This window comes from Chlorocebus sabaeus, chromosome 2 (assembly GCF_047675955.1).
Source record: "Chlorocebus sabaeus isolate Y175 chromosome 2, mChlSab1.0.hap1, whole genome shotgun sequence".
NCBI classification, from domain to species: Eukaryota; Metazoa; Chordata; class Mammalia; order Primates; family Cercopithecidae; genus Chlorocebus; species Chlorocebus sabaeus.
Genome location: NC_132905.1, coordinates 91,595,068 through 91,620,752, shown reverse-complemented (window position 1 = coordinate 91,620,752; position 25,685 = coordinate 91,595,068). Strand labels below are relative to the sequence as shown.

At 43.2% G+C, this 25,685-nt stretch overlaps 1 long non-coding RNA gene across 8 annotated transcripts; it reads right to left on the bottom strand.

Annotated features, from left to right (window-relative positions):
• Positions 1–4,565: 4,565 nt before the first annotated feature.
• LOC103218741 (uncharacterized) lies at positions 4,566–25,574 on the bottom strand. 8 transcript variants are annotated; one of them, XR_012090813.1, is made up of 8 exons: positions 23,946–25,574; positions 20,034–20,101; positions 19,330–19,900; positions 18,296–18,378; positions 17,736–17,802; positions 13,558–13,679; positions 9,831–9,969; positions 4,566–7,786 (listed from the first exon to the last, which is right to left on the bottom strand). It is a non-coding gene; the product is annotated as an uncharacterized lncRNA (long non-coding RNA). The 8 variants fall into 8 exon arrangements; XR_012090810.1 differs by lacking the exon at positions 9,831–9,969 and having other exon boundaries at positions 4,566–6,736; positions 7,708–7,786; XR_012090814.1 differs by lacking the exon at positions 9,831–9,969 and having other exon boundaries at positions 4,566–6,081; positions 7,708–7,786.
• Positions 25,575–25,685: the final 111 nt, after the last annotated feature.

The window sequence follows — 25,685 nt, the reverse complement described above, 5'->3', positions numbered from 1 at the left end:
CCCTGGAAAGAGAAGATGCGATATGGGTCCTTCTGGAGTTGCCCATTCTTGGGGAGGAAGGAGGGTAGTGGATGAGCTCCATGGACAGGGAGAGTAAAAGAGCCCAGACCTTGTGACCTCAGGCACTAGAGCCAAGGCAGGATCTCAGGATGGCTGGGCTGGCTCTCCCTGCTTCAGAGGTCCTGGGACAACAGAAGTTTCTAGGCGTTCCCCAGGGGCAGTCAAGGATCAGTGCCAAGAATCACCTGGGGCAGGGTCAGAAACACCCAGGGCAGAACCAGGCTGGACCTGGGCGGGACCAGGGCTCACCAAGGCTAGGAGTAGGACTCACCCAGGAACAGCACCAGGACTCACAAGGGCAGAACCAGGACTCACCAGGGAGAAAAGCAGGGCTCACCAGGGCAGGAGCAGGACTCACCCAGGGGCAAAACCAGGGCTCTCCAGGATTAGGACCAGGGCCCTCCAGGGGTAGGATCAGGGCCCTCCAGGCGTGGGACCAGGACTCTCCAAGGACAGGACACCCTGTCACTCTCTCCCTTGCTCCCCCTCTCCTCCTCCTTCTCTCTTCTCTCTTTTCTCCTCTTTCTTCCTGCTTCCCCTTTCTTCCTCCTTCCCCTTTCTTCCTCTCTTTTTTCTCTCCTTCCCTTCCTCTCTCTTTTTCTCTCTCCCTCTCATTCATAGAGGCTTTAACTCCTGCATGAATCACATCTTCTAACAGCTAAAGGAGTTTGATTAAAATGAGCATTTTTTGCAGACTTAGGACAACTAGCCAAACCCAGATGCAGGGAACCTGCAGGTAGCAGGAAGCATACCACTCAGCTTTCCTTCCTCCAACTGGCAAAATAAATGTGGAAATGCATAATGCAGTTATATATCTATCTAGATGAAGAGTTTTGTCAATAATACCAAAAAACTTGCTGCCTTTATTTGTTAGGAGATTTTGTGTTACTGTATTTCAGAGAAGTGTTTATAAGACTGTCTATAAACTGGAAGGAAAAAAAAAAAAAAAAAAAAGGTTTTAGTTCCAGGAGATCAAGGACTTCCTGCTCTGAAATCACAGAAGAGCGCCCTTGACGTTGGGTGGACAGATCTGGTTTTTTGTAATGTCTACAAAATTCCACATCCCAAATTCAACTTTGCAACCCCCATCTGTGCTTCTTACCTCTGTGGAGGAAGTGTGTATGAATGCCCCTAAGAAATAAGATTGTGGCAATAGCAGCAAACTCTGAAGAGAGGAAGCTCATCCACTGAACCTGAGGGCCAGTGAAGATGGTTATGAGGGCAAGTGTGGGAAAACTAGCCTACCTTAATTAGGTAACCTGGGCAAAATTAATTGTGTTTTTTTTTACAGTTATCCACATCATATCAAAATTTCCATTTGTTTTCCTAGAGACCACATCCTCTTTTTATGGATTTCTTGGTTTCTAAGGTCATTACCTTAGGAGTCACAGAGCACCTTTCATTCAAAACCCTGCTTTGATTGCCGGCTCGGAGCCACATGTCCTAGTGATGAGGTTACAGACCTAAGGAGGCCAGCAGAGGACATCCACCATGGAAATTTAGGAAGCGATCAGCACCTTGGGAAGCTCAGCACAAAGAGGAGGCCTAATTCAGATTTGGTTTATAAGGAGGTGTATCTGCTATAAATGGTCCCTAAACACATAGCTGTCCTCTTCCCGAAGCCAATGAGAAAGTGGATTTTGTCAAATGCCACTCCTCTGAGCTAAGGTGGCCATTGACATTTTCATGCAGAAACAGAGACTGAAGCCTTTGTCTTAGCAATTCAATTCAATCCAATTCAATACATAACTTGTGGCAGCCATTGTTTCTGGGTGCAAAAACTTAAGTGGTGAACAAAATAGACAAAAATATTTTTCCTTCTAGAGTTACGTTCTGCTCAGGGAGACAGCAAACAGACTAAACAGGTAAAACATATAGCATATTTAGATAGTACTCAGTTTCAAGGAGAAAAATAAAGCAGGCTGAGATAGCAATGTAGGGTAAGTAGTGAAAATTTTAGATCACTTGGCTGTGGAAGCCCTCAATGAGAGCAGGACATTTAGATAAAACCTGAAAGAGCAAATCAAGTGGATATCTCGGGGAGAAACATCCAGGCAGAGAAGACAACAGAGGAAACGTGTATGTTAAAGACTGGCCAAGAGAAACTGGAAATTGAGGAGCACAAGGGGGATACCAGAACATAATATAAAGCTAAGTAATTAAAATAGTGTGGCATTTGTGCAGGAATAGATAACGAAACAATTAAATTGAATGAAGCCCAGAAACAGCATGTATGGGATTTTTAAATATTATAAAAGAAGCATCTTAAAAGAGTTGGAAAATGATGCTTTCTTCAGCAAATGATGAGACAACAATTGGAGAAATGTTAAAAAAAATTTGATTTTCACTTCATTCCACTTACTAAAAGAAATCTCAAAATATGAGAGAAAATCATGAAAACATTAACAGAAGATATATGAGGCTCTATGTTCAGAAGACAGGATGGTATTCTTATATAAGACACAAAAAGCTAAAGTCATAAGGAAAAAACTCTCAGCACACTGGGAATATAGGGGAATATCTTCAACTGAAGGAAGAACACTTGCAAAACCCTACAGCCATCATCTCACTTAATGGTAAGAAACTGGATGCTTTCCCCCAGAGATCAAAAATAAGGCACGATGTCCTCTCTCACCACCCCTCTCCACATCATACTGAAAATCCTAGTTAGTGCAGTAAGACAAGAAAAAGAAATTCAAATGTATACAAATTGGAAAGGAAGAAATAAAACTGTCTCTATTCATAGACATAATTGTAGAAATCACAAAGAATCTAAAACAAAACAAAACACAAAAACCAACTTCTGGGACTTCCAGATTGAACAACATGATCCATCAACTTGACTTAATTTACTTTATTGAATCTCTATGTAAAAATGACAGTACAAACATCCATTTTAAGTGTACACAGAACAGTCAGCATAGACCATATCCAGTGTCATAAAGTTTCAATAAATTTTAAAATATAGAAAGTTCAAAGGATACAAAGTGAATTACATAATCACTTGCTTTTCTATACATCAGCAATTGATAATTGGAATTTAAAATTTTAAATAGCATTGGCAATAGTACTAACAAAATCAAATACTTAGTAATAAACCCAACAAAATATACACAAGATCTATATCTACAAAACACTGATGAAATAAATCAAAGAAGATCTAAATAAAGAAATGTATCAACAAATTAGAAGACTCAACATTGTTAAGATGTCAATTCTTCCCAACATTATCTATGGAGTCAATGCAATTCCACTCAAAATCTCATTAATTTATTTTCTAAATATTGAAAAACTGATTCTAAAGCTTGTGTAGACAGACAAAAGGCCTAGAATAACCAGCACAATGCTGAAGAAGAATAAAGTTGGAGGACTCACACTACCTTATTTCAGGACTTATTATAAAACTACAGTAATCAACACAGCATAGTATTAGTAAAAGAATAAATGCATAGATAAATGGAATAGAAGAAAGCCCAGAAAGAGTCACACACAAATATAGTCAACTGATCTTTGATACAGGCACAAGAGCAATTCAACAGATAAAGGATAGTCTTTTCAACAAGTGGCATTGAAACAACTGGACATCGATATGCAAAAATATGAACCTAGACATAGATACTATGCTTTTCACAAAAATTAACTTGAAATCAATCAGAGACCTAAGTCTAAAATGCAAAGCTATAAAAATTCTAGAAGAAAATTGGCATAACCTTGGGTTTATTGATGAGTTTTTACATATACAACACTAAATGCATGATCCATTCAAAAAGTTTATAAGTTGGACTTTACCAAAATCATGAACTTTTGCTCTGCAAAAGATGCTTTTAGAAAAATAAAAAGACAAGCCACAGAGTGGAAGAAAGTACTTACAAAACGGATATCCAATACAGGACTTAAATTCAGCCACAAGAAAATGAACAATCCAAAATAAAAATGGCCAAAAGTTCTAAACAGACACCTTATCAAAGAAGTTATATAGAAGGCAAGATGGTAGATTTAAACCCATTCATACCAATAACTGTATTAAATATAAGTGGTCTAAACACTGCAATTAAAGGCAGAGATTATCAGTTTGGATAAAATAAGCAAAACTCAAACATAGCAGTACATAAGTGCTGTATACATGAGATGCAGTTTAAATTCAATACAGAGTTACAAGTAGATTAAAAATAAAAAGATAGGGAAAAGTATGCTAGGTAAAGACTAATCATAAAACAGCTGACACAATTATTTTAATATCACACATAGTAGACATCAAAACCAGGAATATTACCTGAAAAAGGTAAATTGTATAATGACAAAAGAGTAAATGATTAAGAAGCCATAATAATATTAAATGTGACGACGACCAATTACAAAGCTTAAAAATACATAAAGCAAAAATAAGAAAATTGAAGGAATAGACAAAGCTGCAATGATAGTTGTACATTTCACCCATCCTTTCTCATAAAAAGAAATATTTCAATGTGAATGAATGAAAATACAATATATCAAAATATGTGGGATGCTGCCATGTAGTCAGAAATGTATGCTTTATTTAAAAATAGAAAAAGTCTAACATCAGTTATCTAGGTATCAACCTCAAGAAGTTAGAAGGAAAAAAAAGGAGTAATATAACATCAAAATCAAAAGAATGAAGGAAACAGTAAAGAGCTGAAATCAGTGAAATTGAAAGTGGACAAATAATAGGAAAAAAATCCATGAAATAAAAAACTGGTTGATTGATAAACTTCTAAATAGACTGATTACGAAAAAAAACTGAAGAGACAACACACAGATGATCAATATCAAGAATAAAGAGGGTTCATTACTATAGTTCCTACAAATAGTAAAAAAATTAATAAAGTAATATTATAAACAACTTTATGCCAATAAATGTGGCAATTTAGATGAACAAATCCCTTGTGAGACACAAATTACTAAACCTAGGAGAAATCGAATCTACATATATATGTGAGAAATTGAATTTTGTAATTTTAAAATTTTCTCACAAAGAAATTACTCATGCCAGATGGTTCCACCAGTAAAGTCTATCAAATTGAAATAAAAACACCAATCTCTTTCAGAAATACAGTAGGAGGAAACTCTTCCCTACTCATTTTATGACAAGAGGAGATGAGAGAAGAAAACGATAGACCGATATCCCTCATGCAGTTAGGTCTAAACATCTTCTTTAAAATACTACCAATAATAGCAAGGAAAATATAAAAAAAATACATCATGACCCATGGAGTTGATTCCAGAAATACAAGGTTGCTTTCCCCCTTACATTAGTAACAAGGCAAAATTGTATTTGTCCTCATTGCTTCTATTCAACTTTGAAATGGAGACTTCAGGTGGTCCCAGTGGTCCCTCAGGAGGTTCTGAAGCTGGGATGGTCCTTAGAGATGTTCAGCATTAATCTGTGGGGCTGGGCTGTTTTATCCCCACATCTTCTGGTCATTAAATCAGGACTGTCACTGGGCTAAGAGGATAGCGTTTGGCCAGCTCCCAGCAGCAGTTAACCTCCTGACAGGTAGAAAATGGGAGGGTCTTCAGCACTCGCAGCATCATTACAGGCAGACTTTACAAAAGCTGGATGCGTGTGCCCTATGACCTTGCACTTTTGCCCTGTGCACACCAAAAGGCATGTGCCAGAATGTTCCCAGCAGCTTTATTCATAATTGTTCAAACATGGAAATTACCCAGACACCTGTTGTTGTTGTTGTTGTTGTTGTTGTTGTTGCTGTTGTTTGTTGTTGAGATGGCGTCTTGCTGCGACGCCCGCACTGGAATGTGATGGCGCGATCTTGGCTCACGGCAACCTCCAATTCCCAGGTTCAAGCGATTCTCCTGCCTCAGGCTCCCAAAGTGCTGGGATTACAGGCATGTGCCACCACGCCCAGCTAATTTTTGTATTTTTAGTAGAGATGGGCTTTCACCATATTGGCCAGGCTGGTCTCGAACATCTGACCTCAAGTGATCTGTCCGCCTTTGTCTCCCAAAGTGCTGGGATTACAGGTGTAAGCCACCGAGTCCATCCTACCCAAACATTTTTAACAATCAAATGGATTCATATGAAAGTAGTAGATGCATACATTGAAATACTAAATAGAAATGGGAAATAAACAATGACTGCTGCATGCAACGTTATAAATGAATCTCGCAACTTTACAATCAAGTGAACAAAAACAGAAACCAAAGAGTACATGGTGTGCGACTTCATCGTATAAAGTTCAGAACAACACAAAGTTACTCAGAAATCTGCACGGTGCTTATCTTGGGAGTGTGGCAGATGCTAGAATGGTCAGGAAGTAGGGCAAGTTGTATTCCAATTCTTGATCTGGGGTTACACGGGTGTAACAATTCATGGAGCTCTATATTTACGATTTGTGCATTTTTATGAATGTATATAACTCCATTTTAAACTTTTTACTTTAAAAAAAAAAAAAAAGGAAGGTACAGATGGGAAAAGATATTTGCAAAGCATATAACCGAAAATGGGGATTCCTATCAGGAATACATAAGGAAACCCTGAGAATCAACAAGCAAAAAAAAAAATCCGACTAAAACATAAAAGGGGCCAGGTGTGGTGGCTCATGCCTGTAATCCCAGCACTTTGGGAGGTCCACAGTGGAAGGATCTCTTGAGCTCAGGAGTTCGGGACCAGCCTGGGCAACATGACAAAACCGTGTCTCTACAAAAAAAAAAAAAAAAAAAAAAAAAAATTAGCCAGTCATGGTGGCATGCACCTGTCGTCCCAGCTGCTCGGGAGGCTGAGGAGGCAGGATTGCTGGAACCCGGGAGGCGGAGGTTACAGTGAGCTGTGATCCCACCACTGCACTCCAGCCTGAACGACAGAGCAAGACCCTGTCTCAAAAATAAAAATAAAAGGCAAAAGATATCAACAGACCATTCATAAGAGAAAAAAAATACAAAGCCAGGAAACATAAAAAGATGTTCAATATAGCTACTAAATAAGAAACTACAAATCAAAGCAGTATGAAATGTCATTTCATAGCCATCAAATGGAAAACATTTAGAAGACTAACAATCTCAACGTAAGTGCAGATACAGAGCACGGGGACTTCTTATCCCTGGAGATTTGAAGGGGAGTTTGGTACAATACCTCTGGAAAGAAAATATTTGCTCTTTGATCCAGCAGTTCCACATGTAAGAAAGTAATAAGAAACTTTTGCAGAAGTTCCATAGGGAAAATGGCACAAGAAAGTTCATTGCATTATTCGTAATAGAAAAAAATACATACAGCATGTCATCAATAAAATAAATTTTGAAAACATGCAAAAAGATGGATTCACACGTGGGATGTTAAGTGTCATTTTTGAATGCCACAAAATTGAATTTTGTAATTTCAAGGTAGACACAAAATTGGAGCTGATGGTTACCTCTGGGTGAAAGACAGGGAAGAGAAAGGGTTGTGGAAGGGTATTCTAGGAGCTTTGATGGGATGTGTGTTGTTTTGTTTCTTAACAAAATAGAAAGCAAGTGTGACAAAATGTTAGCACTCAAGAGAGTTGGGTGGGGAATGTGTTGTGTGTTATAAACTTTTCTGTGTATTTGAAATATTTTATATTTTAGGGAAACCATTCAAAGGTATGCCTCTTAATCTCATGACTTTCTTTCTCTCTCCAGGAGAGTGATACTCACCAGCCCCACCCTCATTGCCAGGGGACGTTGCACGCTGCGCCTGTCATGCCTCACGCTTGTGCTGTACGTGCCCAGGCCTCTGTAAATGGAGAGAATGGGGTGAGCTGACAGTTCTTCAGGCTCTGTCCAGCAGAAGATATTATGCAATGTCTTCTCATCTCTTCTTGAAATGGGCTACCTCCCACTGACCACTAGGTGGGACATCAGCTTGCCAGTTACCCAATAAATGCACTGTCTATAGAATTCTTGAAAAAGCCTCTGTTTCTGAGAGGGGCCCATGCTCAGAAGACTGTCCATGGACCAGCCTAGTGGTGCACTTCCTGAGTCTGGGAGCAGCACCTCTTTGAACTCCTGCTGAGGACACCGATTTGGGAGTGTAGTGAGTAGCGTGCTTCTAATTTACATAAATGTAAACAGGGATTCAATGAACTGGACTTTTCTTTGTTCATAATTGTTTTTTTTCTGGCTAACTATGGGTTGGGAGAAGGAAGAGAAGAAATGGAAAATACCATTTATTTGGGGTCTGTTATGGGCCAGGAAGTAAATTACAGCTTTATCTCATGTAACGCTCATGTCTATCCTTTGGGAGGGGCATCATTTCCCAGTTACAAATGAGGAAGCGGCGGCTCAAACATGTCAGATGCCTCGCCCAACGTCCAGTGAGCGAGCAGCAGACAAAAGGTTTGAACCATCTCTTTCTGCCAACAAAGTCTAGTTTCCACCATGCTCCCTCTCCAGAAAACCTTTGGAGTGAACCTCTGAGAGAGAGGCAGAGAGAGAGCGAGAAAATATTTTGTATAATTTAAACACTTTTAGGTACAGCCATAATAGAAACAGATAGGAAAACAGATAAAAGACCAATCATTTCCTGGTCTTGGTCGTGCCTGTGCCAAAATAACAGAAAAAAATAAAATAAAAATCACTCTACCTTATTCTTTCTTATTCTTTCCACAAAACGTGTTTAGTTTTTTTTGTTTTTGTTTTTGTTTTTGTTTTTGAGACAGAATCTCGCTCTGTCACCCAGGCTGGAGTGCAGTGGCGCGATGTCAGTTCACTGCAAGCTCCACCTCCCGGATTCAAGCAATTCCCCTGCCTCAGCCTCCCTAGTAGCTGGGACTACAAGTGTGTACCACCGCACTTAGCTAATTTTTGTATTTTTAGTAGAGACGGGGTTTCACCATGTTAGCCAGGATGGTCTTGATCTCTTGACCTCGTGATCTGCCTGCCTTGGCCACCCAGAGTGCTGGGATTACAGGCATGAGCCACTGCACCCAGTCCAGACATTTATTTTCTCACAGTTCTGGAGGCTGGAAGTCCGAGATCAAGGTGCCTGTAGTGGAGGTTTCATTCTGAAGCCCTCTCCTTGGCTTGCAGATGGTGTCTTCTCCTGTGTCTACACAGGGTCTTCCTTTTGTGCCTGCCTGTGTCCTAATCTCTCTTTACAAAGATGCCAGTCAGTTTAATTTAGAACCTATCCCTGTGACTTCATTTAACCTCAGTCACCTCCTTAAAAGCCCTATCTCCCAATCCAGTCACATTCTGAGGTACTGGGGGTTAGAACTTCAACAGATGACTTTTGGGGGACACAATTCAGCTCCTGACAGAGAAAATTCAAGGTGTCAAAGAACCAAATCAGGGTTTTGGGGGTCTTTGCAAACAGCCATAGATGGTGTGTATGACCTTGTCTAGCCACCAAACTGGGAGAGAACCATCCTTTCCAGAAATATCTCAGTTGACTGGCACCAGAGGTGGATAATTAGTAAAACTCTTTTTTAATTTTATAGCCTTTTGAACATAATTATCACAAGGATTCAATATGTGAATTGTGACAGGAGTCACCCTATGGGGAGATTATAGGGTATAATAGTTTAATCTCCTCAAATTTCCCTATAAAAACAGACTGAATAACTAGCATAACAAAATCAAAGGCTTTGTACTTCTACAACAAAATCAATGACCAGGGATCCCAAAGAATCTCACAGTAAGAGTGTGTGGCACAAACCACCAACAGCTGCAGGACCCACGTGGTATGAGGATCTGGGTAAGGGGAAACAACTGGCAAGTCGGGGAAGTCAACTGGGATTCCAACAGTCCAGAGGGCAGGAAAACACAACACTGCTGACCTGTGTTCACTGAAAGCACAGAGCTCCAATCCAAGAGTGGCAGGCTGAGAGATGGCTCCACCGGGTTCAGTTTCTGGGTGGGTAAAGGAGACCACAATACTATTCTGACCACAGTGAAGCAGCCTGTAAGTCTTCACAGCTACCAAACAAAATGTTCAGACAAGAGAAATGACTCAGAAGAAAATGGGGAATGGGAGCAGAATGTCAGATCTCAGAAAACACAAGGCAGTATTTTTGAAATCATTTTACAAAAACAACAGAAGAGGGAATGTAGACCCATGAAGTTTGAAAACTTATCTTGACCTATACCTCATCCTATGAACAAAGAAAAACTTGTTTCACTTTATAAAAGCAATAAAATGGATGATAGCCAAATCTAATATAGTTAGTATAAGAGAAAGCAGAATAATAACATATTAATAACAACAATAATATTGGCCCTACAATGAAAATACAACAGACAGGTATACATACAATGAAGATGAAAATGTAACCTAATATTTGAAATGAGGTAAAAAGAATTAGGAAAATGATAGATAACATTAAAGTATATTAAAGTATCATTTAAATCCCTAACTAGAAACATTTAGAAATATAAGATTTGAAAGACAAATGAAGATGATAGAACACGAAACAGAATTAGAAGTACAAAGGAAATTTTTCAGAAATGAAAACTAAATTAGAAGGGACATCAGAGCCAATAAACAAAACAAATAATGCCTTAAAAGAATGTAAAATGAAAAAATGAAAAAAAAAAAAATTAAAAAGATGTTAAGTGTTTCAACTTCTGGTTAGGATGTAAAAGATCACAAAAGACGACCACTCCAGCAGAGTGAGGATAAAGCACTGGTAAGCTACTAAATCGTCTTTTTCTTTAAAACCATTTAAAACCTATAGATTCGAAAGCCAAATAAACTAAATTCCAGAGATGGATGAGCCCATGTCAGTTGAGCAAACCTGGTCCCTTCGAGTCCTGTGGTAAGTTGTCAAGCATGGGGTCATAGATGGACAGAAAATCAAGTTTGCTACAGGCAAATAAAATTTGGGGGAATAAGGAGAAACTAACCGGAAATTTCACAGCTGGTGTTAGATTTGAACCTGGAGGAATCCCAAATACAGCACTGGACATCTCTGTCTGTCTTCCAACTCTCTCCCATAGAAATTTATTGAATAAATGGTGTCCAAGAAGTCAGGAGATGACACAGAAAAGCAGAGAGAAATGTTGTGGTGTCATGGTGCTTAGATTTCATAGCCTTGCTGGAGAGAGGGTGATCTCACACTCAAGCTATTTGAAACCAGAGGTGAACTAAATCAACTAGAGTGGCAACCTCAACTCTAATTCAGCTCAACTAATTATTAGATTAAAGAGCTCAGATCCTAATCCAAGATACCTGACACACAAAAGGGCAAGCACTTCCTAGAAAAAATAAGTACTTCTTTCAGTCTCCACTGCTATGCTATACATAAACTGCAGCATTCAATAAAAAAAAAACTACAAGCTGGCTGGGCACGGTGGCGCACGCCTGTAATCCTAGCACTTTGGGAGGCCAAGGGAGGCAGATCACAAGGTCAAGAGATCAAGACCATCCTGGCCAGTATGGTGAAACCCTATCTCTACTAAAAATACAAAAATTAACTGGGCATTGTGGACTGCGCCTGTAGTCCCAGCTACTCGGGAGGCTGAGGTAGGAGAATCATTTGAACTGGCAGGCAGAGGTTGCAGTGAGCCAAGATTGTGCCACTGCACTCCAGCCTGGTGACAGCAAGAGTCCATAAAAAAAATAAAAATAATAAAAAATAAAAAAAAAAAAAACTACAAGCCATGCATATAAACTGGGAAGTATGACCCATAATCAAAAGAAAAAGCAGTCAGTAGAAACAGGCCCACAGATGACCCACAGTTGGCTTTTAGCAAATAAAGATTTTGAACTAATTAATATATATGCTGACATTTTTAGAGGGAAATATGGGCAAAATGGAAATATAAAGAACTTCAGCAAAGAAATTAAAACCCCAAAAAAGAACCAAATGGAAATTGTAGAACTAAAAAATACAGTACCAAGGTAGAGAATTCAGTGGGTGGGCTTAATAGCAGAATGAACAAAATAAAGCTTTGGTAAACTTGAAATTCTCAGTAGAAATTCTCTAAATTGAAGCATAGAAAGAAAAAAGTATTTTTAAAAAGCAGAGGGTGAGAGAAATGTAAAGTAATACCAAATGGTCTAATACACATGTAATTGAATTGTCCCAGAGAAAAAGAGAGACAAAATAGGTCAGAATAAACATTTGCAGTGATGCTAGCTGAAATTTTTTTTCCAAAACTGATGAATGACATCAATACACAGATTCCAGAATTAGACCACTGTCTCCATCCACTTCAATTTCCCTCTATCACACTTCCCCTCATGACTGGTGGAACTGGAGTGGCTGCAGTGATTTTTGTGATCTGGCTCAGGGATGGGGTTTAGTTTGGGTTTAACAGGATAAATGTACATGCTTCACAATTACTTCCACATAAACTTATCACTAGCTAGTCTAGTGTAGAAATGACCTCTAGGAATACTCTTCCTACACACTCTTCCAATTCACCCAGCTTGGCGACACAAATATCACAATATATGGGCATTGAGCATCTCATTTCTTTAACTCATGGGAAAAAAATCTGCCTACACAAGACCAAAAGTTTTAACTACCCTGATATTCTGCAATAGTTATATGTGGGGAGGTGAACGGAGGGCAGTTCAGGTTAATTGATGGAGTATTTTAAGCACATATATCAACTAGATTTTTCTTTGATGGGTCTAATTATAGAGATGTCCTTATAAACCTCTCCAACCTTTGAAACATGGTTATAACAGTATTATGAGGATTCTAGTATATGTTTTTACAGATTCAAGAGAGGGCCAGGTGTGGTGATGCATGTCTGTAATCTCAACATTTTGGGGGGCCTAGGTAGGAAGACCACTTGAAGCCAAGCATTCAGGACCAGCCTGGGCAACATAGCAAGAGCCTATCTCTACAAAATAAATAAATAAATAAATAGCCAGGTAGAGCGGCCCATGCCTGTGGTCTCACCTACTCAGGAGGCTGAGGAAAGGCAATCACTTGAGCCCAGGAGTTCAAAGCTACAGTAAACTATGACTGCACCACTGCACTCCAGCCTGCATGACAGAGTGAGAGAGAAACCCAAACACAACAGGAATGCCAAAAAAAAGTACTAGAAATGTTGATGAAGCTTGAATATGTTAATTTAACTGTGATTTGAAAAGATGTTTCAGAATGTTTCAATAAAACAAGGGAGAAATTACAGACTCTTTATGTAGACATGCATAAAAAGTACCTTTTTTGAAAGTTTAAAATTTGTTAAAAGGCTAAAAGAAAATAATAGAATATTTTAAAAGCTATAATGATGAATAATTAAACAACAGAAATTATTTCTATATTGAAGAAGGAACTTTAATAACAAAAAAGTTTACACCAAAATCAGTAAATCATTAACAGGAAGATAAATTTCTAATAGAAATAATAGTTTCTTGAATGATTTGATATCCTATTAATAATAAGAAGTGGGCTAGGCACAGTGGTTCACTCCTGTAATCCCAGCACTTTAGGAGGCTAAGGCAAGAGGATTGCTGAGCCCAGGAGTTTGAGACCAGCCTGGCCCAACATAGTGAGACCGCTGTCTCTACAAAAAATCAAAAAAGCAGCTGAGTATGGTGGTACTCACCTGTAGTCCCAGCTACATGGGAGGCTGAAGTGGAAGGATTGCTTGAGCCTGGGTAGTTGAAGCCACAGTGAGCCACGTTCACACCACTGTACTCCAACCTAGGCAACAGCACAAGACTCTATCTGAAAAAAAAAAAAAAAAAGGGAATCATAGGAACACATTGAAATAAGATTCCAATTCCTTGCTTTTGTGGCACTGAATACTGACACTGATTATGAAAAACTCATAATATGGGCATTGGTGACCATCTGGATAATGAGGAAATGTCGGTTCAAAGACTACTTAAGCATAGTCAAGACAACTGAAATGCCTTGAACTCTTAAAGCCCATGTGTGAAAGAAACTTGACAGAGGTCTTCCCAATTTTAACAACAATTCTAAAACTTTGCACGACATCATTACCAATAATGAGCTGTGAGGCTAAAATAAATAAATAAATAATGTCTCACCTGTCAATAATAAATAAATGTTGATCCCAGATGCCAGAGGAAAGACCAGATTACCAATCCATTCTCTTTTTTAGAAAATTTTTAAAATTTTGTCAAATGAAGAGGAGAGCAAAGAATAGGTGCCTCCCACCAAAAAAATATAGTTAGTTAATATGAATAAAATACTAGGTTACTTTTCTGGATCCTTTTACGTGTGTGTTATTAAATTTATAATTGATGGTGATTGGTTTCTCTTCTAAATAAATAATAACTTTTATAACTAACTCCATATTCATAATTTCATATTATTAAATTAAAGTGGACCCCCAGAGTCATACGTTTTGGACCCCATGAACCTAAATACACCTGCATGCAAAGTCCTGGACCTGTTTCAATGGCATCAGTCACAGTTCCTGGTGACAGTGAGGTGGAGGTGGTGTCAACACAGGCCCTCAAAGGTCTTCAAATAAACTAACAACGTCTCTTAAATTTTATTAGCTTTTTTTGTTTGTATGCTTTGTCTTTTTTCCCTAAAAGTGTGGTTCAAAGGGAAGAATTTTTTCAATTTTCTCAAGTTTTTCTCTCTGGTTTCACTGTTACTCATGAAAGCCAGAGGGTAGGGCTTTGGGCAATATGGTGTCCAATAATCAGAAAAAAATTTAAATACAAATGTAGGACCACAGGATTAAAACTAACAGGAATGGTGTAAAATAATAGAGAAAATGTGAGTTGTGCTATGGTAAATGCGAGAAAATGTGACGGGTATCAAAGGGTAATGGGGGGGGCAGAGGGGAGGAGATGTCATGAGGCAGGGACAGCTGGGGACACCCAGACCCTGGCAGAACGGCAGAGCTGCCACGCTGCCATGCGGTCACTCCTGGAATCATTTATTTTTAATAATTTGCATGAATAAAGAAAACAGCAAAACCATCTGTTTTGACAGCTGGGCCCATGCACCAGAAGACTTCTTGCGGAGATAAGGAAACCTGGCCTAATCCTAGGAGACCAGAGGATGCCTGGGTCAGCCGTGGTGACAACGAGGCTCTACAAAGGGTGGACTCTGTGCCTTACACTTTGCTAGGGGCTTGATCATATTTCGTCAAATGTAACCCTTCCACAGACCTCAGAGGTAGGCATTACTGTTAGCCCCACACAAGGAAACAAAGGCCCTGAGAAATGCAGGCAATGCAAGAGCTGGTGGCGAACTCCCACCCTGTGTTCCTTCTTCCCAGTGAATGCGCTGGGTGAAGCCTGGCGTCTGCAGACATCTTCCATGTTCTTCCGGATGGATCCCACATTTCCTCAGGGGCTGATGAAAGCAGCTATGTGACCAAAAGACTAAAAGGAAGTGGCCTGGAGAGTGGAAAGGTAACGCCACCAGAGTGAGAAGACAAGGATTCGAGGCTCCAGTGGGCTTCTGGCCAGCTTGGGCCTAATTTTCACCCCCTAAATTTCTCTTTCCCTGGGAGTAAAACAAGAACGACAACAGGCTGTACCGATGCGGCCCAAATAATAAACAAGAACGACAACAGGCCGAACCAATGTGGCCCAAACAATGAGCAAGAATGACAACAGGCTGCACCGATGCGGCCCACATAATGAGCTGGGCCTGCTCTCAGTGCTTTCCAGACACTCTCTTACTCTTCACCCCCAGGACCTCGTCACTGTCCCTACTGCAGATGGGGACACTGAATGGAGAGTTTCAGTCACTAGCCCCAGGTCAGAATTTGAGCCCAGGCAGGGCAGCTCCAGTCTGCACCCCTAGCCACTAGCCACTGAGCACCGATCTGCCTTAGGCATCTGCAGGGGTCCTGCTGGGCCACCGAGGACCCTTAGCGCTCTGGTTCTCCAAGTGGGGTCCTTGAGCCAGCAGCACCTGGGAACTTGTTAGAAATGCAAATTCCCAGGCCTCATCACAGGCAATTAGATCAGGCACTTCGAGTGCCTGGGGATGGGACCCAGCCGTCTGTAACGCGTCCACCAGAGAAATCTGAAGCTTGCTCAAGTTTGAGCGCCACTGTTCCAAACGTTCTCTAAGGTTCTTTGCAGAGCTGAGCTAAGAAGGAGGCAGGGCCAGAAATGCAGGATATGACAAAGGTGAAGCAAGGGGGACTCAGGGCCATGGGGACCTGTTTCTTAGTAGAATGCCTGGATGTGAAGAAGGGCTTGGGAATTAAGTCCAGTGTTCTAGAAATGCAATAGTTACCACAGAGGGGCAAAGACCAAGAGGGGTCTGAAAGCGTGCAGGTGAGTTGAACCAAGACGGGATCTAGTGAACGGTGAGCAAGGAGTTTTGCAAATCTGGATGGAAGCAAAATAAATGCAAGTTTCAAGTGAATGGTGAAATTGGCTCTGGCTGAAAATGATGGAAAATTGTCGAAATAAACTTTTCAGAACTCTGGAAATTAACTACAGCTTGCAACAATTCCTGGAGATTTATTCAAGAAAAATGACTGAATCTCAGAGAGAACTGCGAACTGCGCAGCATTTTACCTTGCCCTGTTGCCATCTCCTTCTTCCCAGCTCCACGGTAGCTGTAAACGCAGAAAGCTGGCAGCCGCTGGACAGGGAAACCAGGGAGTGAAACTCCCTGAAAGACCTACTCTTAGAGATCATCCTTGTCTAACCTGTCTGGAAGTTCCCAGAAACTCCCCATAGTCATCTGTGACAAAGAACATAGACTTTACACCCTTTATCCAGGGAAGTTATTTAACAAACAGCAGAAACAACAAAGCCTGGGGAGATGTGATTTCCAGAGTAACCACATTATGTTATTTCATATGTCCAGTCTTCAACAGCAAAAACAAGGAGACATAAAAAGATTCATGAAATATGGCCCATACATGGGGGGAAAAAGACAGATAGAAACTGTCCCTGAGGAGGCCCACATGTTGAACTGACTATATAAAGACGTCAAGTCAGTGATTACAAATACCGTATGGTCAGCCCTCCTATCCACATTCCCGCATTGCAATTTTCAATCCATGATCGGTTGAATCCACAGACACAGAAGGTCAACTATCGGACTTAGAGCATCTACAGATTTTAGTATCCCCAGGGGTCCTGGAACCAATCCCCCACAGATACCAAAGGACAACTGTACGTTCAAAGAATTAAAGAAAGCCCAATCTAAAGAAATAAAGGAAAGTACGAGACCCATGTCTCACCAAATACAGAGCATGAATAAAGAGACAGAAATTAAGAAATTATCAAAATATATATCTATAAATTCTGGAGCTGAAAAGTACAGTAACCATAATGAAAAAATCACCAGTGGCTCAACAGCAGATTTGAAGGTAGGTCCACTGAGATTATCCAGGTTGAAGAAGGGAAGCTGTCTTGGTCAGTTCCGGCTGCTAGAACAGAATGCCACAGACAGGGTGGCTTCAACAATAACTCTGTATTTCTCACTGTTCTGGAGGCTCAAAGTCTGAGGTCAGGATGGCAGCATGATCCTTTCCTAGCTTCGGTCCCAAGCTTGTGGATAGCTGCTTCCTTGCCATATCCTTACACGGCAGAGAGCGCTCTGGTCTCTTCATCTCCTTATAAGAGCACCAGTCCCTTCACGGGCTCCACCTCGAGACTTCACTCAGACCCAATTACCTCCCAAAGACCCCACCTCCAAATGCCACCACATTAGGGATTGGGGTTTCAACACATGAATTTGGGGGTTGGGTCACAAACATTCAGTCCATAACAGAATGGGAAAAAAGGATTTATTTTTAATGATTTATTGGCCAGTGGCTCCTACCTTTAATCCCAGCACTTTAGAAGACCGAGGAGGGAGGATTGCTTGACCCCAAGAGTTTGAGACCAACCTAGACAACAAAGCAAGACGTCATCTCTACAAAAAATAAGAAATTAGCTGAGCATGGTGGTGTGCAACTGTGGTCCCAGTTACTCAGGAGACTGAGGTGGGAGGATCACTTGATCCCAAGAGTTTAAGGCTGCAGTGAACCATGATTGCACCACTGCACTCCAGCCTGGGCAACAGAGCAAGACCCTGTCTCTAAATAAATAAATAAACAAACAAAGTTCCAGAGATCTGTGGGACACCATTGAGTGTCCCAAGATATTCACAATGGAAGTCCAAAAAGGTGTTTTCTGCCACAAGACCTTTGCACCAACCGTCTGCCAGAGTCATTCTACCCTTATATATCAACAGGGCTCACTCTGTTTCCTCTCCCAGGTCTCTCTCGATTCAAATATCACCTACCCACTGAGGCCTTCCCTGATCTCCCCATGTAAAAAGCAACTCCCTGCCTCCTCTCACCACAAGCACCTCCAATCCTGCTGCACTGCTTTGTTTACCTGTGTAGCTGCTCTTCATCTGATATTCTGTGTCTTCATTTGTTTCTTTGGTTGTGGTCTCCTCCCACTCCTAGGGGTAGGTTCTAGGAAGGATAAGAGGTCACTGTGAGTCACTGTCACACCCTAGCTACCAGCACAGTCTTGGCATGCTACAGATGCTCAACAAATACTTTTTGAATGAATGAATTCAATCAGCCATAAAAATGTCTAAATGCGACCAGGCAGGGTGGCTCATGCCTGTAATCCCAGCACTTTGGGAGGCTGCGTCAGGCAGATCACTTGAGCCCAGAAGTTCAAGACCAGCCTGGGCAATATGGAGAAACCCTGTCTCTACAAAAAATACAATAATAAGCTGGGTGTGGTGGTGTGTGCCTGTAGTCCCAGCTACTTGGGAGGCTGAGGCAGGAAGACTGCTTGAGGCCGGAGGTCAAGGCTGTAGTGAGTTGTGATCATGCCACTGCACTCCAGCCTGGGTGACAGAACAAGACCTTATATCAAAAAGAAAAAAAAAAAAAAACGTCTAAATGCTTTCATCCAGAAAATTCACTCCTGGGAGATTAAGCAAATAATTCAAGAGAAGAGAGAAGTTATATGAATGCAAATGTTCATTGTCACAGAGTTGTGTTTGTCAAACTTCATTTTACCAAAGGCATAGGGAAGGCTCATAAGGAAAAATCAGCATAGGGAGTTGGGTTTTCAGGAAATGTTCCTGAGAAGAGGGAGTTTTGAACAGAATCTTAGAGGAAATGGCAAATTTGGTTTGGCAGAAGAAAGATACAAGCCAAAGTCCCAGGAAGAAGAATGGGTCCTCACAAATGAAACCTGAAGGGCACCAATCACCTGAATCCGTGGGACCCTCAGAGGGAGTACAGTTAGGGGCTCAGAGCAAAGCTGGTGATGAAGTGAGAGGCGCGGTCAAAAAACCCACCTGAAATTCAGTATAAACACAACTGAGCTCTTCTCAGTAAACATTGGAGAACCTCAAAATACTGGAAAGGTAATGTTTGCATCTTACAGAAACTGTTTTAAAATACCTGCAAACGTGCAAAATATCTGAGATTTGCTCTTCCAGATCAGGAACGTTATTCTACCGCTCCTGGCAGATCCTGTCAAACAGACGCCCACGGAGTCTCTAACACAGAACCAGCTCAGATCGGCAAGGGCAGGACCTCTCTGTCTGGCGAACACTTCCATGCCTATTAAGGATCCTGTATCAGATCATTCGGGAGCTGTCAGTGTGTTTGCAACTCTGTCAGAAAAGATTTGAGAGTAATTTCAACAGGAAGAATGAGAAGCAATTCCTCTTCGTGTGAAGAGTCCTCAGACAGGAAAACTCTTCAGGCAAAAATATTTGAGAACATGACAATAACGACAATGACAATGACAACAGTCTTGGGGCATAAATGGATCAAAGGACATTTATGGGGTTTCTCTCTTAAGCGATGGGCAAGTTATTTAGGCACAGGTAAGCTGAGTGACAGTCATGGGAAATTGTAAGCACTAACTTGCTTGTTTGGCAAACCTTTATGGAGACCTGTATCACATCAGGCACAGCTTTGATCCCAAGGCTGTGTGGTCCTGGTGTCTCACCACACCCTCAAGGCCCTGCTGGGAGGCAGGAGGTGTGAGAGTCAGTTCTAAAATATCTTCTTCTCCTTCTCAGACCTCAAAAGCACTCCTTTCCCCCTCCCCCACCACTACACTTGTGGCAAAGTCTCTTCAGTAAGTTCAGACTCACGCAAGGCTGGAGGAAGGGTGGTCTTCAACCAGTTTCTTGAAGCAAGGACATGTGAAGAGTACAGCTATCTGCTCAGAATGGGCACAGGGAGGAGACAGAAAAAAGAGAACAAAACACAAATAAACTAGTCCATCTCATTAGTATCACAGGAAACTACAAGCCGTTAGCAGTGTCTGAACAGCAGAAAAGAAAATGATCGAAAAGAATGCTGTCATCGGTTGAGCATGGTGGCTCACATCTGTAATCCTAGCACTTTGGGAAGCCGGAGTGGGTGGAATGCTTGAGCTCAGGAGTTCAAGACCAGCCTGGGGAACACGGTGAAACCCCGTCTCTACTAAAATACAAAAAATTAGCTGGGAGTGGCAGCGTGCACCTGTAATCCCAGCTACTCGGGAGGCTGAGGCAGGAGAATCACTTGAACCTGGGAGGTGGAGGTTGCCGTGAGCCGAGATCATGCCATTGCCCTCCAGCCTGGATGACAGAGCAAGACTCTGTCTCAAAAAAAAAAAGGCTGTCATCAAATTATGCTTCTGACCTTGATGGAGAACCAGAGGAGCCCTTCTGTTGCAAAAATATAAAATTAAAAAAATTACTGGACGAAATACATCAAAAGCCTGTTTTCATACAATTGGATGTGAACAGGAGCTTCAGAGTGTAAACTAAAACTAAATTCCTAGGTGCCCCCCACAAATTAAATGAGCCCTCTCTGGGCCAAAGGGACCCCTGAAAAACCTTAAAAATTGAGTTCCCAGCCATGACAAGATGGGCGGTCAGACATGCCTCGTTAACGCCTTCCATGTTGTGGTTTAGACACAGCTGATGAGAATTAATGCTAAAATAGAGCTCATAAAACTGACAACAGATTCTGTGACAATAAGATATCAAACTATAAATAAGACCTATGGCCACGCCAGGTGTCAGGTTCACGACTACGCCAAATGTCACGCTTGGGGTCAGGTTCCAGCCCATGCTGAGTTTCAAAGGGAGTGGGTAAATGAGCAGAAAGAACAGTCATGGGGCCGTAGGCAGGTGAATATGGTTTTATTCAGCAGCAGCTTTCATCAACAGCTTTCTCACACTGTCCGCCCTGTCTCAGCTGCTTAGTCTGGTGGCTCCCACCCACACAGCTGCACAGCCAGCTCTCCCTTGCCTTCAAGGTTGGCAGCTTAACTCTGTCTCTCTCTGGGCACCAGTGAGCCAAGCTGTGTCCTGGCTCCCCTCTGTCCATCTGCAAAGATGGACAGCTGTGACTCTCTTTCTCTGGGTGCCAGCACCTGTACAGTGTCGGCAGGGCAATTATGCCTTTCACAGACAATAGTGGCTTAATACCAAGGGATGGCCTTCCCATGTTATGGCTCCATGGATGTGATAACAAGTGGAGTTATACGCCTGTGCTCTAAACTCGCTGAGTCACGCAGGATGTAAACATCCCACCTCAGCCTATCCTTGATCAAATCACAGCCATGTTCCTTACACCAAGGAATGGCTGAGTCACTCACCCCTATGCTTAAAGAATAAGCACAGGGTTATTCTAGCAGCCACAGGGTTCTTTTTCTCTACCATCTAAATAAGCACTGGTCTCAGGATAAGCAATATTAAAACAATTTGCAGCTCATGCAGATAAGGCAGAGGGCCCAGCCATAACTACAGCTTTGATTGTACAAGATACTGATGTCAGTAACTTTCTCTAGATGAGACACCACCAATCCAACCATGAACTAGTCCTAGCCAGTTTACAGAGGCTGCATACTTGAGTGCTTTTGTGTCCTAAAAAGAACTTTTGACCTATAGGGCCTAATTGTAATACACTCAAATATTATTTTCCACCCCAAGTGAACATGGGTTGTATGTTACATGCATGTTTGTTCAATATGCATGTCAGGACCCCCTTCATGAATACTCATATCTCCTCTGATAACCTGTTGAATATGTACATTTGGTCAACATGTTCAACTTAAATTCCTGACTTACCCCTTTTTCCCCCAGAGAGCCTGTCTCTGGTCTTTGATGGAGGCTCTTCCCAGCCTACAGGATGGCCACCCTGCAGGCCGTAACCCCTTATAAGAAATAAAGTCCCCTCGGCAGGCGTGGGGGCTCATGCCTATAATCCTAGCACTGTGGGAGGCCAAGACAGGAGGACTGCTTGAGGCCAAGAGTTCAAGACCAACCTAGCCAACATAGTAAGACCCTGTTGGGGCAGGAGAATGGGGTTGAGAAGCAGGAAACCTAAGGCCAATTCATGTTGACTTCTAGAACTAAATCAAAACGAAAACCCCAACTTTTCACAACTAAGTAACAAAAGGACCAGAGGCAAACCCTCCTTGCCTTCCCATTTTCTACATCCAGTCAGACTGATTGCAGGTTAAGTCTTTGTTTGCACAGAAGTGTAACTTTGTAACTTCACTTTAGCCTCTGATTGGTTGCTTTCCACAACCAATCAGACATTTGCATAGGGTATAACCTTTGCAACTTCACTTCAGCCTCTGCAATCAGACAGACTGCAGGCCACTACTTCATTTGCATGCGGTGTAGAGCAAGTGGCCAATGGGAAACCTCTAGAGGGCATTTAAACCCCAGAAAATTGTGTAACCAGGCTCTTGAGTCCCTATGCTCAGGTCTGATCCCATCTTGTGGAGTGTACTTTCGTTTTCAATAAATCTCTGCTTTTGTTGCTTCGTTCTTTCCTTGCTGTGTTTGTGGGTTTTGCCCAATTCTTTGTACAAGATGCCAAGAACCTGGACACCCTCCACCGGTAACACTGCCTCTATTTGGGGGAAAAAAAAAAAAAAACGTGAAACCCTGTCTCTACTAAAATACAAAAATTAGCCAGGTATGGTGGCAGGTGCCTGTAATCCTAGCTACTTGGGAGGCTGAGGCACGAGAATCGCTGGAACCCAAGAGGCAGAGGTTGCAGTGGGCCGAGATCATGCCACTGCACTCTAGCCTGGTTGACAGAGCAAGACTTTGTCAAAAAGAAAAGAAGAAAAGAAAAGAAAAAAAAGAAAAGAAAAGGGAAGGAAGGAAGGTCTCCTCGTCCAAATTTATAGACTGTGTGATTTTTTTTTTTTTTTTTTTTTTTTTTTGGAGACGGAGTCTCGCTTTGTCGCCCAGGCTGGAGTGCAGTGGCCGGATCTCAGCTCACTGCAAGCTCCGCCTCCTGGGTTCACGCCATTCTCCTGCCTCAGCCTCCTGAGTAGCTGGGACTACAGGCGCCTGCCACCTCGCCCAGCTAGTTTTTTGTATTTTTTAGTAGAGACGGGGTTTCACCGTGTTAGACAGGATGGTGTCGATCTCCTGACCTCGTGATCCACCCGTCTCGGCCTCCCAAAGTGCTGGGATTACAGGCTTGAGCCACCGCGCCCGGCCAGATTGTGTGATTTTTAAGTTAACAAGAGACAACCTGGTTTTCAAAGCCTGACTGCCTGCAAGAATATCAGGATGGGGGGAGGACGCTGCGGACACGCATGGTCACATGGCCACTGACACTAACTCACTCAGGGCAGACAGATGTGGCAGAGAAAATCAAGTATTCAGCCTGAAATGCTGAGTTTCTGGTGAACAAAGAACAACCAGGTGATGCCAAGCAGTGACTGGGGATGTAAAAGTAAGGCGCAAGAAGGAAGAACACCACGCCTGGGTTTGGAAGTGCACTGGAATAAGCCTGTTGTGTAGCGTCTTCGTGCATAAACACTTTCCCTCTCCTCCACATTTATCTAGTCTCCTTTGCCTAAAAGACCATTTCAAACGGAGCCATTAGGAGCCAGCTCCTGGACTCCCACAAGCAAAGTAAATAGCTTTGGCACCCAGCATCCGACTATGCTAATTGAGGTCGAGTGGAAAGGCTGGGCTGGGAAAAAGCCTGAACTCCTGGGTGAGAATGACGTAGATTCAAATTTCAACTCTGCCACCTACCAGCTGTGCTTCCCGGAGTCATTCACAACCTCCTGAGCTTCAGCATCCTCTGGAGTGAAACAGAGATAAAACTCATCTCATAGGGTAATGAATTTCACAAACCAGTTCCCAACTGGAGGCACTCGGTGGTGGCAGCTGCGGCGTTTGCGCTGTAATTGTTGCTGGGCTCCCTTTCTCTCTCCCCCTCCTAGACTCAGCCCCGCTGAGCAGCCCCGGCTTCCACAGGCCCCCATGAGTCACACTGGTGCCTGGTGCTGCAGAGCTGGAGGGGGCTGTGGGGAAGGAAGCTCAGCTGGCCACCCCAGCAGGGCTCATGGAAATCCTGAGCATGACTCAGCTGTGACGATCTGAATTCACATTTGTGGTCTGTCAGACACACAGGAACGAGGCCAGCATCAGCCTGCCACCTTCTGCCAGGAAGAAGATAACCAATGCTAGCAACTGTGAGTCACCACAGAGGCTTCGCTGCAGATTCACCTCGGGAATGCACGGGGGTGAGGGGCTGTCCTGAGGTCCAGTAGACGTTTCCCGGGGGGACAGGCGTGAAAAGCAAGTTGGGACTGGGCTTAGATGTCGTGGAGAGGGGACATGGCCTCTGCAAGGATCTTCCCAGAAGGGTGCCCTCAAGGTACCACGACGGCACGGGCAGTAAGGACGTGGACTCTCGGGGCAAGCCTGCTTTCCTCCGGAGCAACTCCGGAGCTTTAGAGCATTCGCTGGAGGGCCTCATGCGGGACGGCTGCACTGCAAGTTGCTGAAGACCAGAGGACGCAGGGCGCGAAGCTCAGCAAGCAAAGGTTACCAGCTATCCCGAGAGACTGCAGCAAATACCGGAAAAGCGACCCTGGGCCCACGCCTGCGCGCTCGGAGGACGCCATGGCAACCGCAGCAGCACCGCCCCCGGGAGCCCGGGGCCCGGCGCCTAGGGCGTGGCCAGGGAGCTCCCAGTCAATCGACGCCGCGGACGCACGGTCACGTGGGCGCTGAGGACGCGGACGGTCACGTGGCCGTCGAGCCCGCCGGGCTCTCTCGCCTTGGGCCCTTCGGAAGCGTCTGCGGACCCCTGGAACCCTCGCGGCTGGGTCTTCTTGCGGGACAGGCCTAAGCCGGCTGCTCGCGGCCCCCGCCGCTGGCAGCCTGCAAGCGGCAGGCTTAGTCCCGCCGCGGCCCCCAGAGGGGGCTGCGTTCAGAGGCGTGCGTGGGGGCTTCCGAGCCTGCGATTTCCCGGCTTTTGAGCATCTTTGTCTCCACTCTCCACGTCGTCCTCTCAGGAAAACTTAAGGCCCGAGAAAACGTTCCAGCAGGAAGTCTGGGGAAATCGGATGGGAGTAGCGCAGGCCAGGAACGCGCCAGCTGCTCCCAGATACATGTCTCCTTCCTGCAACTACTCTGCGGGGTGGGCTTCCTGGTCCCCGCCTTAGAGATGAGAAAACAGGCTCAGAAGGCGCTGAAAACCTTCCCCGAGGCTGCACAGAGCCAGGCTTTTCCCACCAGGAAACCCCACTCGCTGCTTCTGAGTGACCAGCCTGGTGCCACACTTGGGGTGTGAGGGGAACGGCTCAGCTACGTTCAGTGCACTGTGCACTGGGCCGTGTCCCGGAGGAGCCAGCTGCCAAACCTAACCTCGTGTTTTCAGGACAAGACAGCCTGTCACCAGTGCCAGACAGAGTCCCCGGCCTTGGCACTGCCCTGGGCTCAGAGGAAGGAGGAGGCCTACAGTGGACTTCACCTGTAATGAGG